Source organism: Spea bombifrons, chromosome 1 (assembly GCF_027358695.1).
Source record: "Spea bombifrons isolate aSpeBom1 chromosome 1, aSpeBom1.2.pri, whole genome shotgun sequence".
NCBI lineage: Eukaryota > Metazoa > Chordata > Amphibia > Anura > Pelobatidae > Spea > Spea bombifrons.
The window spans coordinates 121342553-121360682 of record NC_071087.1 but is presented as its reverse complement, the minus strand read 5'-3'; positions in this window follow the sequence as shown (position 1 = coordinate 121360682).

Genomic DNA, 18130 nt, shown 5'->3' with positions numbered 1-18130 from the left:
CATTTACTGAACGTATTTTAAGGTCAAGAAGGGCTTTCTTTAGATACCATTATTTTGATTGTATCATATAATTTATTATTTTTTAAGTATAAAATGAGGTGCAAAAATAGAGACAAAAAGGACTTTTTTAACTTTTACTCATCTACAAAATCTAATCAGAAAACCTGGTAATAGTTTCGAAATATCAAATGTTGTTTATGTTTTGGGTTTTTTGCTATTTTTTGCAAGATATAGGGCAATAAAAACAAGTAGTATATTGGTATTTCAAAACTGGTCATTCTGCAACCATGTGCTATTTTAAGCTGGTCAGTTCAATTTACCCTCATCAAACCATATTTTTGAAAAATGTCATATCTTACTGGTGGTCATTTTCCTTGTACAATCCTCCCACCAAACGCACAAAAAATCTGCTATAAAAAAGGTATCAGGACAGACTCCTTAGGTACCACTGCCCTTCCTGCACCACTCTACCACAACTCTGTATTGAGAATTGTTTTTCACGGAGTATCATACAAAAGTAGGGAATTGGAAATGTTTTCAATAATATATATTGTTCTGTTTTTGCTTTAACAGGAGGATTGCTGCAACTTAGTAAAACAAGAGGAAAAGTTAGGGTATTGTGATGGCACATAAGCTGCATAAAAACTCTAAGCAGCTATCAAAAACTTTGTGGCAGGGAAATTCCAAAAAAAAAAAAAAACATGTTTCTCTGCCGTAAGACCTAAACAACACAAAAGCGTTGGTGAAAATTATTTCTATAGATAACTTTGGCAGTGATTGGTGGCCAAATGGCTGCCTGGCATGTGTGTCCTGAAGCCACTAGTGACATATCCTAGATTGGGTGGTATTTTTGGCTTCTTTGTTTAAAATTTCCAGTTACAAACCCAACATACTAAATGTAAAAAACAACTGTTCCAAAAGAGCAATATACACCGTATAAGCCAGGGGTGTCCAAGTTTTTTCTGCAGTGGGCCACTTCATCAGAATTGTATACGTGTGAGGGCCGCACTCATTTTTCACTGTGAGAAAATATAGCCTTTAATAAGATATGCAGATTAAAATAAAGTAAATGACACAAAACCTTTACTTTTCCTCTCACTGATTTCTGGGCCTAGAAAGTTTTGTGACCAGGATTCTGGATAAGTAAAAATGAAATAGTTCTATTTATTCTAGGGATGCACCGAAATAAAAGTTCTGGCGCAGAACCGAAAATTCAGGGTTCACTTAGCCGAAACCGAAAATGCCCCCACACCTTTAACCACACCTTTACCCAGATTCCAGCATGCACTGGTTGGCTGGGCATGATAGGAGTGTGGTTGGTGTCAACAATCATATATAAATTAATATTGTTTTATTGTAATTTTTTTGTCCAATTTTGGCGTGTTAACCACACTTTTATTAAAAGTAAGTAACACACCACAATTGGACAAAAAATTCAACAATATGACTTGGCATGATAGTAGTGTGATTGCTAACAGCAATCACACTCCTATCATACCCAGGCAACGAGTAAATGCTGGAACCTAGGCATGATGGGACTGTGATTGCTGTTAGCAATCACACGCTATCATGCCGAGTCAGCAAGTACATGCTGCATCCTGGCTAGCTGGCTAGCTGCCCCCTTGTGTATTGATGCTGCCAGCAATATTGGGTATGCACATCACTTACAGCCACCCTGTACCATGCCCCCCCACTTACATATCCATGCTATCGCACACATACTCATTCATTCATATACTCATCCATTCACAGATTAATTCCCTCAATCACGCATACACATTCAAACAACCTCCCCCATCCCCTTACCTGCACTGCAGCTCTCTCGACGCCGTTCACAGACTTCAGCAGGGGCCGCGGCCTCCCTCTGCGTTCTCTTGTACTGCACAGGTATGGAGCAGAGTCATGTGATGTCACGTACATTCACGTGACTCTGCTAGGTTCCGCTTCCTCTGTGCAGTACAAAAGACCCTCCCACAGGTAAGCAGGGCCCTTGTGATCCCGGTTGCCCTGGCTGCCGATCTCACGTGGGCCAAACCTCAAGGTCCCGCAGGCCGCATGTTGGACTCCCCTGGTATAGGCGCTATTAAAATGCATATAAAATCTGGACACCTGAATTGTTGTTGGGCATATGTTCTGTCAATTTAACGGATTTAGTGAGACGCACTGATACAACTTTGTAACCTTTTAAATTCATACATTGTCCTTTTTGTACAATTGTGCATTGGTGTTTTTCAGTGAGAAGCATGAAATTCCTGGCAAAGGGCCCTAATGAAGCCAGCCCTGCAGCTCTTTAGCGTACACACTAGTTGGGCCCCATCTATTGGTCTGGATAAACGCCCTTCTTTTTTTGTTATTGCATATGGTTACAGCTACATTTAGTCAATAGTATCAAAAACCACAACAGACAAAATGGTCATTTAATTTTATTTATTCATTATTTGTTACAACATTAATTAATAGTCCAATTAATTAGGCCACAAAGAACTGATCATGATGACAGCGACCTCTAGACTCACGAAGAGTCACCTTTCAGCACACAGGAGAGGAAAAACCCCCTTAGGGGGAAACCTCTGGGGAACCATGGCTCGAAAGATTGTCCTTCCCTCTGGACACTAAGAGGTTAACTGTGTATTTATACCTGTAGCGAAGAAATGGCAAAACGTAATTGACAAATTCCTCAACACAGAAGCACAAAGACTCAGTGGATAATAATGCCTCCACCGCAAGCTCATTCCCTCGCATAGGCTGCCTTAACATCCTCAGTTCCATACAAATGGACATAGCATTACACATGGACATAGAATTACACATGGATATTGCATTAAACATGGACACAGCATTCGACATGGATATAGCATTAAACACGGACATAGCATTACACGTAGATATAGCATTAAACCTACGTATAGCAATAAACACGGATATAGCATTGCAAATAGAGATAACATTAAACATGGACATAGCATTACACATAGAGATAGCATTAAACATGGACATAGCATTACACATAGAGATAGAATTAAACATTGACATAGCATTCCACATAGAGATAGAATTAAACATTGACATAGCGTTCCACATAGAGATAACGTTAAATATTGACAGAGTTAAACGTGGACATAGCATTACACATAGATATGGCATTAAACATGTAGATAACATTAAACATAGATATAGCATTACGCATGGACATAACATTAAACACGGACATAGCATTAAACAAGAAAGTAGAATTAAACATGGCTATAGAATTACAGATAGATATGGCATTAAAAATTGATATAGCATTAAACATGGACATATGATTGCACATGGATATAGCATTACATGTGGAAATAGCATTAAACATGGACATAGCATTAAACATGGATATAGCATTTAACATGTACATAGCAGTACTCATGGAGATGGCATTAAACATGGATATAGCATTAAACATGGAGATAGCATTACACATCAAGATAGTATTAAACATGGACATAGCATTAAACATGGATATAGCATTAAACATGTACATAACATTAAACATGGACATAGAATTACATATGGAGACAGCATTACACATGGGAATGTCATGAAACATGGACATAGCACTACACATGTATATAGCATTAAACATGGACATCGTATTAAACATGGACATAGCACTACACAAGGATATAACATTAAAAATGGACATAGCATTACACAAATAGATAACATTAAACATGGACATAGCATTAAACAAAGACATAGCATTACACATGGAGATAGCATAAAGCATGGACATAGCATTTAACATGAATATAGAATTAAACATGGAGATAGAATTAAACGTGGACATATGGAGATAGCATTAAACATATATATGGAATTAAACATTGATATAGCAAAAAACATGGACATAGCACTACTCATGGAGATAAGATTAAACATGCAGATAGCATTAAACATGGATATAGCATTAAACATGGATATTGCATTAAACATGGAGATAGCATTAAACATGGATATAGTATGAAACATGGACATAGCATTACACATTGAGATAACATTAAACATGGACATGGCATTAAACATAGATATAGCATTAAACATGGAGATAGCAATACACATAGAGATAACATTAAATATGGACATAGCATTACATATAGAAATAGAATTAAACCGAGATAGCATCACACATAGAGATAACATTAAACATGGACATAGCATTAAACATGGTCATAGCATTACACATAGAGATAACATTAAACATGGACATAGCATTACAAATATATATGGCATAAAACATGGACATATCATTAAACACGGATATAGCATTAAACATGGACATAACATTAAACATGGAGAGAGCATTAAACAAGGACATATCACTACTCATGAAGATAACATTAAACATGGAGATAGCATTAAACATGGATATAACATTAAATATGGACATAGCATTACACATGGAGATAACATTGAATATTGACCTAGTATTAAACATTGACATAGCATTAAACATAGATATAGCATTAAACATGAACATAGCATTACACATAGATATGGCAGTAAAAATGGATATATCATTAGACATGGTCATAGCACTACTCATGGAGATTTAACATGGAAATAGCATGAAACATGTACATATGGAGATAGCATTAAACATATATAGTAAATTAAAAATTGATATAGCAATAAACATGGACATGGCATTTCACATAGAGACAACATTAAACATGGATATAGCATTAAATATGGATATAGCATTACACATAGATATGGCATTAAAGATGGACATAGCATTAAACAAGTATATAGCATTAAACATGAACATAGCACTCCTCATGGACATAACATTTAACATGGAGAGAACATTACACATGGACATAGTACTACTCATGGAGATAAGATTAAACATGTAGATAGCATTAAACATGGATATAGCATTAAACATGGAGATAGCATTAAACATGGATATAGTATGAAACATGGACATGGCATTAAACATGGAGATAGCAATACACATAGAGATAACATTAAACATGGACATAGCATTACATATAGAAATAGAAGTAAACCGAGATAGCATCACACATAGAGATAACATTAAACATGGACATAGCATTAAACATGGACATAGCATTACACATAGAGATAACATTAAACATGGACATAGCATTACAAATATATATGGCATAAAACATGGACATATCATTAAACACGGGTATAGCATTAAACATGGACATAATATTAAACATGGAGAGAGCATTAAACAAGGACATATCACTACTCATGAAGATAACATTAAACATGGAGATAGCATTAAACATGGATATAACATTAAATACGGACATAGCATTACACATGGAGATAATATTAAATATGGACCTAGTATACATTGACATAGCATTAAACATGGATATAGCATTAAACATGAACATAGCATTACACATAGATATGGCAGTAAAATGGATATAGCATTAGACATGGTCATAGCACTACTCATGGAGATATCAGTACACATGGGGATTGCATTTAACATAGGGATTGCATTTAACATGGGGATTGCATTTAACATGGGGATAGCATTTAACATGGACATAGCATTTAACATGGACATAGCATTACACATGGATATAGCATTACACATAGAGATAGCATTAAACATAAACATAACATTAAACATGGACATAGCATTAAACATGGACATAGCATTACACATTGAGATGCCATTAAACATGGACATGTCATTAAACATGGATATAGCATTGAACATGGATATAGCATAAAACATGGACATATGGAGATAGCATTTAACATATATAATGAATTCAACATTGATATAGCAATAAACATGGGGATAGCATTAAACATGGACATGGCATTTCACATAGAGATAACATTAAACATGGACATAGCATTACAAATATATATGGCATAAAACATGGACATATTATTAAACACGGATATAGCATTAAACATAGACATAATATTAAACATGGAGAGAGCATTAAACAAGGACATATCACTACTCATGAAGATAACATTAAACATGGAGATAGCATTAAACATGAATATAGCATTAAATATGGACCTAGTATTAAACATTGACATAGCATTAAACATGGATATAGCATTAAACATGAACATAGCATTACACATAGATATGGCAGTAAAAATGGATATAGCATTAGACATGGTCATAGCACTACTCATGGAGATTTAACATGGATATAGCATGAAACATGTACATATGGAGATAGCATGAAACATGTACATATGGAGATAGCATTAAACATATATAGTGAATTAAAATTGTTATAGCAAAAAACATGGCGATAGCATTAAACATGGACATGGCATTTCACATAGAGACAATATTAAACATGGATATAGCATTAAATATGGATATAGCATTACACATAGATATGGCATTAAAGATGGACATAGTATTAAACAAGGATATAGCATTAAACATGAACATAGCACTCCTCATGGACATAACATTTAACATGGAGATAACATTACACATGGACATAGCACTACTCATGGAGATAAGATTAAACATGTAGATACCATTAAACATGGATATTGCATTAAACATGGAGATAGCATTAAACATGGATATAGTATGAAACATGGACATAGCATTACACATTGAGATAACATTAAACATGGACATGGCATTAAACATAGATATAGCATTAAACATGGAGATAGCAATACACATAGAGATAACATTAAACATGGACATAGCATTACAAATATATATGGCATAAAACATGGACATATCATTAAACACGGATATAGCATTAAACATAGACATAATATTAAACATGGAGAGAGCATTAAACAAGGACATATCACTACTCATGAAGATAACATTAAACATGGAGATAGCATTAAACATGGATATAACATTAAATATGGACATATCATTACACATGGAAATAACATTAAATATGGACCTAGTATTAAACATTGACATAGCATTAAACATGGATATAGCATTAAACATGAACATAGCATTACACATAGATATGGCAGTAAAAATGGATATAGCATTAGACATGGTCATAGCACTACTCATGGAGATAGCATCAAACATGGGGATTGCATTTAACATAGGGATTGCATTTAATATGGGGATTGCATTTAATATGGGGATTGCATTTAACATGGATATATCATTACACATAGAGATAGCATTAAACATAAACATAACATTAAACATGGAGATAGCATTAAACATGGACATATCATTACACATTGAGATACCATTAACATGGACATATGGAGATAGCATTAAACATATATATTGAATTAAACATTGATATAGCAATAAACATGGGGATAGCATTAAACATGGACATGGCATTTCACATAGAGACAACATTAAACATGGATATAGCATTAAATATGGATATAGCATTAAACATAGATATGGCATTAAAGATGGACATAGCATTAAACAAGGATATGGCATTAAACATGAACATAGCACTCCTCATGGACATAACACTTAACATGGAGAGAACATTACACATGGACACAGCACTACATTGACACAGCACTACTCATGGAGATAAGATTAAACATGGATATATCATTACACATAGAGATAGCATTAAACATAAACATAACATTAAACATGGAGATAGCATTGAACATGGACATAGCATTACACATTGAGATACCATTAAACATGGACATGTCATTAAACATGGATATAGCATTGAACATGGATATAGCATGAAACATGGACATATGGAGATAGCATTTAACATATATATTGAATTAAACATTAATATAGCAATAAACATGGGGATAGCATTAAACATGGACATGGCATTTCACATAGAGACAACATTAAACATGGATATAGCATTAAACATGGAGATAACATTAAACATGGATATTGCATTAAACATGGAGATTGCATTAAACATGGGCAAAGCATTAAACATGGACATAGCATTACAAATAGATATAACATTAAACATGGACATAGCATTACAAATATATATGGCATAAAACATGGACATATTATTAAACACGGATATAGCATTAAACATAGACATAATATTAAACATGGAGAGAGCATTAAACAAGGACATATCGCTACTCATGAAGATCACATTAAACATGGAGATAGCATTAAAAATGGATATACAATTAAACATGGAGATAGCATTAAACATGAATATAACATTAAATATGGACATATCATTACACATGGAGATAACATTAAATATGGACCTAGTATTAAACATTGACATAGCATTAAACATGGATATAGCATTAAACATGAACATAGCATTACACATAGATATGGCAGTAAAATGGATATAGCATTAGACATGGTCATAGCACTACTCATGGAGATAGCAGTACACATGGGGATTGCATTTAACATGGGGATTGCATTTAACATGGGGATTGCATTTAACATGGGGATTGCATTTAACATAGAGATAGCATTAAACATAAACATAACATTAAACATGGATATAGCATTAAACATGAACATAGCATTACACATAGATATGGCAGTAAAAATGGATATAGCATTAGACATGGTCATAGCACTACTCATGGAGATAGCAGTACACATGGGGATTGCATTTAACATGGGGATTGCATTTAACGTGGACATAGCATTACACATGGATATAGCATTACACATAGAGATAGCATTAAACATAAACATAACATTAAACATGGAGATAGCATTAAACATAGACATAGCATTACACAGTGAGATACCATTAAACATGGACATGTCATTAAACATGGATATAGCATTGAACATGGATTTAGCATGAAACATGGACATATGGAGACAGCATTAAACATATATATTGAATAAAACATTGATATAGCAATAAACATGGAGATAGCATTAAACACGGACATGGCATTTCACATAGAGACAACATTAAACATGGATATAGCATTAAATGTGGATATAGCATTAAACATAGATATGGCATTAAAGATGCACATAGCATTAAACAAGGATATAGTATTAAACATGAACATAGCACTCCTCATGGACATAACATTTAACATGGAGAGAACATTACACATGGACATAGCACTACTCATGGAGATAAGATTAAACATGTAGATAGCATTAAACATGGATATAGCATTAAACATGGATATTGCATTAAACATGGAGATAGCATTAAACATGGACATAGCATTAAACATGGACATAGCATTACACATAGAGATAACATTAAACATGGACATAGCATTACAAATATATATGGCATAAAACATGGACATATTATTAAACACGGATATAGCATTAAACATAGACATAATATTAAACATGGAGAGAGCATTAAACAAGGACATATCACTACTCATGAAGATAACATTAAACATGGAGATAGCGTTAAAAATGGATATAGCCTTAAACATGGAGATAGCATTAAACATGAATATAACATTAAATATGGACATATCATTACACATGAAGATAACATTAAATATGGACCTAGTATTAAACATTGACATAGCATTAAACATGGATATAGCATTAAACATGAGCATAGCATTACACATAGATATGGCAGTAAAAATGGATATAGCATTAGACATGGTCATAGCACTACTCATGGAGATAGCAGTACACATGGGGATTGCATTTAACATGGGGATTGCATTTAACATGGGGATTGCATTTAACGTGGACATAGCATTACACATGGATATAGCATTACACATAGAGATAGCATTAAACATAAACATAACATTAAACATGGAGATAGCATTAAACATGGAGATAGCATTGAACATGGATATAGCATGAAACATGGACATATGGAGATAGCATTAAATATATATATTGAATTAAACATTGATATAGCAATAAACATGGGGATAGCATTAAACATGGACATGGCATTTCACATAGAGACAACATTAAACATGGATATAGCATTAAATAAGGATATAGCATTAAACATGAACATAGCACTCCTCAAGGACATAACATTTAACATGGAGAGAACATTACACATGGACACAGCACTACTCATGGAGATAAGATTAAACATGTAGATAGCATTAAACATGGATATAGCATTAAACATGGAGATAACATTAAACGTCGATATTGCATTAAACATGGACATAGCATTACAAATATATATGACATAAAACATGGACATATTATTAAACACAGATATAGCATTGAACATGGATATAGCATGAAACATGGACATATGAAGATAGCATTAAACATATATATTGAATTAAACATTGATATAGCAATAAACATGGGGATAGCATTAAACATGGACATGGCATTTCACATAGAGACAACATTAAACATGGATGTAGCATTAAATATGGATATAGCATTAAACATAGATATGGCATTACAGATGGACATAGCATTAAACAAGGATATAGCATTAAACATGAACATAGCACTCCTCATGGACATAACTTTTAACATGGAGAGAACATTACACATGGACACAGCACTACTCATGGAGATAAGATTAAACATGTAGATAGCATTAAACATGGATATAGCATTAAACATGGAGACAACATTAAACATGGATGTAGCATTAAATATGGATATAGCATTAAACATAGATATGGCATTACAGATGGACATAGCATTAAACAAGGATATAGCATTAAACATGAACATAGCACTCCTCATGGACATAACTTTTAACATGGAGAGAACATTACACATGGACACAGCACTACTCATGGAGATAAGATTAAACATGTAGATAGCATTAAACATGGATATAGCATTAAACATGGAGATAACATTAAACATGGATATTGCATTAACCATGGAGATAGCATTAAACATGGACATAGCATTACACATAGAGATAACATTAAACATGGACATAGCATTACAAATATATATGGCATAAAACAATGACATATTATTAAACACGGATATAACATTAAACATAGACATAATATTAAACATGGAGAGAGCATTAAACAAGGACATATCACTACTCATGAAGATAGCATTAAAAATGGATATAGCATTAAACATGGAGATAGCATTAAACATGAATATAACATTAAATATGGACATATCATTACACATGGAGATAACATTAAATATGGACCTAGTATTAAACATTGACATAGCATTAAACATGAACATACCATTACTCATAGGTATGGCAGTAAAAATGGATATAGCATTAGACATGGTCATGGCACTACTCATGGAGATTTAACATGGATATAGCATGAAACATGTACATATGGAGATAGCATTAAACATATATAGTGAATTAAACATTGATATAGCAATAAACATGGGGATAGCATTAAACATGGACATGGCATTTCACATACAGACAACATTAAACATGGATATACCATTAAATATGGATATAGCATTAAACATAGATATGGCATTAAAGATGGACATAGTATTAAACAAGGATATAGCATTAAACATGAACATAGCACTCCTGATGGACATAACATTTAACATGGAGAGAACATTACACATGGACATAGCACTACTCATGGAGATAAGATTAAACATGTAGATAGCATTAAACATGGATATAGGTAGGACGCATTAAACATGGATATTGCATTAAACATGGAGATAGCATTAAACATGGATATAGTATGAAACATGGACATATCATTACACATTGAGATAACATTAAACATGGACATGGCATTAAACATAGATATAGCATTAAACATGGAGATAGCAATACACATAGAGATAACATTAATCATAGACATAGCATTACATATAGAAATAGAATTAAACCGACATAGCATAACACATAGAGATAACATTAAACATGGACACAGCATTAAACATGGACATAGCATTAAACATGGACATAATATTAAACATGGAGAGAGCATTAAACAAGGACATATCATTACTCGTGAAGATAACATTAAACATGGAGATAGCATTAAAGAAGGATATAACATTAAATATGGACATAGCATTACACATGGAGATAACATTAAATATGGACCTAGTATTAAACATTGACATAGCATTAAACATGGATATAGCATAAAACATGAACATAGCATTACACATAGATATGGCAGTAAAAATGGATATAGCATTAGACATGGTCATAGCACTACTCATGGAGATAGCAGTACACATGGGGATTGCATTTAACATGGGGATTGCATTTCACATGGACATAGCATTACACATGGATATAGCATTACACATAGAGATAGCATTAAACATAAACATAACATTAAACATGGAGATAGCATTAAACATGGACATAGCATTAAACATGGACATGTCATTAAACATGGACATACCATTACACATGGATATGACATTTAAAATGGATATAGCTTTAAACACAGTCATAACACTCCTCATGGAGATAGCATTAAACATGGAAATAGCATTAGCATTGGATATAACATTAAACATGGACATAGTATTACACATAGAGATATCATTAAACATGGACATAGCATTACACAGAGAGATAGCATTAAACATAAACATAACATTAAACAAGGAGATAGCATTAGACATGGAGATAGCATCACACATGGATATGGCATTAAAGATAGACATAGGATTAAACATTGATATAACATTAAACAAGGACATAGCACTATTCATGAACATAACATTAAACATGGATATAGCACTAAATATGGAGATAACATTAAACATGCATATAGCATTAGACATGGATATAGCATTATACATGGAGATATCATTAAACATGGAGATAGCATTTAACGTGGAGATAGCATTAAACTTGAATATAGCATTAAATATGGACATAGCATTAAACATTGACACAGCATTAAACATGGATATAGCATTAAACATGGATATAGCATTAAACATGAACATAGCATTACACATGGAGATAGTACTACACATAGATATGCAGTAAACATGGACATAGCATTAAAATGGACATAACATTACACCAAGAGATAACATTAAACATGGACATAGCATTAATCATGGACACAGCATTACACATAGAGATAGCATGTAACATAAACATAGCATTAAACATGCAGATAGCATTAAACCTAAACTTAACATTAAACATGACGATATGATTAAACATGGACATACCATTAAACATGGACATAACATTACACATAGACATAACATTAAACATGGATATAGCATTACACATGAAGATAGCATTAAACATGGGCATAACATTAAATATGGACATAGCGTTAAACATGGACATGGCATTAAACATGGACATGGCATTAAACATGGACAAAGCATTACACATGTATATAGCATTAAACATAGACATAGCATTAAACATAGTGTTAACATTAAACATGGACATAGCATTAAACATGGACATAGCATTACACATAGAGATAACATTAAACATAGACATAGCATTACACATGGAGATAGCATTAAACATGGACATAGCGTTTAATGTGGATATTGCATTAAACATGGAGATATCATTACACATGGATATGGTATTAAACATGGACATGGCATTAAACATGGACATAGCACTACTCATGGAGATAGCATCAAACATGGATATATCATGAAACATGAAGATAGCATTAAACATGGACATCGAATTAAACATGGAGATCGCATTACACATGGATATAGCATTAAGCATGGACATCGAATTAAACATGGAGATCGCGTTACACATGGATATAGCATTAAACACGGACATAGCATTACACATGGAGATAACATTAAACATGGATATAGCATTACACAGAGATAGCATTAAACATGGACATAGTATTAGCATTGGATATATATATATATTATTCTAATACATGTATTCTATATATTTAGGAGACCTCACTTTGTTTGGTACGTATGAGGTTTTTTTTAAAATATTTTCATTATTATCCTCACACCACCACTCCATCTACCCCTCCAAATTCTGCTCACACTGGCTAAAGTAACTTTCAACCGCCTTAAACTGCTGAGACCTGTACCTTATCAGTCTCCATCGCTGTCCTTAACCACTGTCATGGAGTATAATGTTTTAAGCAGTGTGTAAGATGAATGTTAAAATGTGTTCTAATGTGTTTTACTCGAAAGATCAGTAATACATGTGTTAGAGAGATCTACATATATGTTGGACTCCCTGCACATACATGTGTAGAGTATAACTGAGACTGTTACAAAGAGTCAGCGCTCTGTGTTTTCTCTGGAAGATGAATAGTGTATGTGTGTTACAGAGAGCTGTGTATATGTTGGGCTCCCGTCGTGTCTGTGTGCAGGAAATTGTTTCAGAGACACTCTAACAGAAAGTCAGTACTATGACATAATAAGACATTGCTGTTTCATCATCATAAGAAAGACATTGCTGAAGATAATGCTGCTGCCGCTTATAACCGGTTTCTTTTTTTAACTTTACATTGTATTTGTGTTATACATACGCGTCAGAACCCAAGCTTTAAGGACAATTTGGAGATGAGGAATAGTTAATACTATAGACTGCCAGCTATTCCTTTACATATACCAGCAAGCCGGTCCCTATATATAATACAAAGCAGAGGGGGGCACACCGACGGGTTATGGCCGAGGCACAGGCCTCCATAGTTTCCTGGATTCTGTTAAAAGTGGGGCACCAGGATATGATGTCATACCCTGGTGCCCAGAAGGGGAAGGGGCCGCAGGAAACACTATCCCACTTAGGCCTAAGTCAGCACTGAATGTAAATACATCACTGGGGGGCAGCAGGTAGTTCTCCGTCCTTCATCCGTCCTATTTATGGAGACATCATCAGGTCATCCTGGATGAGGATCATGAGAGTTGCTGGAGATCAGCCTGCTGGATACCCATGAAGTAATTTTCCACAAGGCACATAAATAGTTAAAACATTATTCAAGATTGTAATGTGTGTTTGTGTGTAATAAATAGTTTTATGAATTCCCGGCCGTTGTGTGTTTATTATCGGGTTTGTGTTACAATGTATTAGCAGAGAGAGGACGATGCTCACCGTGCGGCCTTGTAGTACACCGAGGTGGGCGAGTGCTGTCTAACCAGCCTTAGATATAGCCATATAGTATGAAGAAATCCCCAATATTTATTTCTTACCAGGAAGATACAGCATTACAAATGGACATAGCATTACACATAGAGGTAGCATTAAAAATGGACATAACATTTCACATGGATATAGGATTCCTGTCACGTTACCATAACATCATATGGCATTTCCATGTTTTTAATTTAATACATGTATTCTATATATTTAGGAGACCTCACTTTGTTTGTCGAAAGATATCCGTATAAGGTTGTTTTTTTTACATTTTCATTATTATCCTCACACCATCACTCCATCTACCCCTCCAAATTCGGCTCACACTGGCTAAAGTAACTTTCAACCGCCTTAAACTGCTGAGACCTGTACCTTATCAGTCTCCATCGCTGTCCTTAACCCCTGTCATGGAGTATAATGTTAAGCAGTGTTTGTATGTTTTGGGCGGTATGTAAGATGAATCCTAAAATGTGTTCTAATGTGTTTTGCCCGAAAGATCAGTAATACATGTGATAGAGAGAGCTACATGTATGTTGGATTCCCTGCACATACATGTGTTGAAGATTAAAGCTGAGACTGTTATAGAGAGTCAGCACTCTGTGATAGCATTACACATTGAGATAGCATTAAACACGGACATAGCATTAAACATGGACATAACATTACACATAGAGATAACATTAAACATGAACATAACATTAATCATGGGCAAAGCATTACACATAGAGATAACATTAAACATGAACATAACATTAATCATGGGCAAAGCATTAAATATGGTCATAGCACTACTCATGGAGATGGCATTAAATATGGACATCGCATTAAACATGAAGATAGCATTAAACATGGACATAGCATTACACGTGGATACATCATTAAACATAGAGAAAGCATTAAACATGGACATAGCACTACACATTGAGATACCAATACGCATAGACACAGGATTAAACATGGACATAGCATTACACGTGGACATAGCATTACACATAGAGAAAGCATTAAACATGGACATAGCATTACACATAGATATGGCATTAAACATGGACATAGCATTAAACATGGATATAGCATTAAATATGGTCATAGCACTACTCTTGGACATAACATTAAACATGGACATACCATTACTCGTGGAGATAACATTAAACATGAACATAGCATTAAAAGTGGAAATAACATTAAACATAGATATAGCATTAAATATGGACATAGCATTACACATAAAGATAACATTAAACATGGATATAGCAGTACAAAAAGATATGGCATTTAACATGGATATAGCATTAAACATGAAGATAGCATTAAACATGGACATAGCATTACAAGTGGAAATATCATTAAACATAGACATAGCAATAAACATAGTGTTAACATTAAACATAGAGATTGCATTACACATGGACATAGCATTTAACATGGACACATCATTAAATATTGATATATCATTACACATGGATATGGCATTAAAACATGGACATGGCATTAAACATGGACATAGCACTACTCATGGAGATAGCATTAAACATGAAGATAGTATTAAACATGGACATCGAATTCAACATGGAGATAGCATTACACATGGAGATAACATTAAACATGGATATAGCATTACACAGAGATAGTATTAAACATGGACATAGCATTAAACATGGAGATAACATTACACATAGGGTACCACTAAACATGGACATAGCAATTAACATGGACATAGCATTACACATAGAGATAACATTAAACATGGACATAGTATTACACATAGAGATAGCATTAAACATGGAGATAGCATTACACATAGAGATAACATTAAACATGGAGATAACATTAAACATGAATATAGCATTAAATATGGACATAGCATTACACACGGAGATAACATTAACTATGGGCATAGCATTAAACATTGACATAACATTAAACATGGATATAGCATTAAACATGAACAGGGAGGGAGACGAAGGGTAGATAATAGGGAGGGAGAGGAAGGGTAGATAATAGGTAGGGAGGGAGAGGGTAGATAATAGGGAGGGAGGGAGAGGGTAGATAATAGGGAGGGAGGGAGAGGGTAGATAATAGGGAGGGAGGGAGAGGGTAGATAATAGGGAGGGAGAGGGTAGATAGTGGGGGGGCAGCATTTTAAACTTCGCCCCAGGCGGCATTATGTCTTGGGCTGGCCCTGATACCATTACACATTGAGATAGCATTAAGCCAGGACATAGCATGAAAAATGGATATAGCATTACACATGGACATAGCATTACACATAGAGATTACATTAAACATGAACATAACATTAATCATGGGCATAGCATTAAACATGGTCATAGCACCACTCATGGAGATGGCATTAAATATGGACATATCATTAAACATGGACATAGCATTACACGTGGATACAGCATTAAACATGGATATAGAATTACACATAGAGATAACATAAAAAATGGACATAGAATTACACATAGAGATAACATAAAAAATGGACATAGCATTACACATGAATATTGCATTAAACATAGAGAAAGCATTAAATATGGACATAGCATTAAACATAGATATAACATTAAACATGGACAAAGCACTACACATGGAGATACCGTTACGCATGGACAGAGCATTAAACATGGACATAGCATTACACATAGATATGGCATTAAACATGGACATAGCTTTAAACATGGAAATAGCATTAAACATGGTCATAGCACTACTCTTGGACATAACATTAAACACGGAGAGAGCATTAAACATGGAGATAGCATTACAAGTGGAAATATCATTAAACATAGATATAGCATTTAACATGGACATAGCACTACACATGTATATAGCATTAAATATGGACATATCATTACACATAGAGATAACATTAAACATGGATATAGCATTACACATAGATATGGCATTAAACATGGACATAGCATTACACATGGAGATAGCATTAAATATGGATATATCACTACTCATGGAGTTTGCATTAAACATGGAGATTGCATTAAACATGTGCATAGCATTAAACATGGACATAGCACTACTCATGGACATACTATTAAACATGGAGATAGCATTAAACACAGACATAACATTGAACATGGATATAGCATTAAACATGGATATAG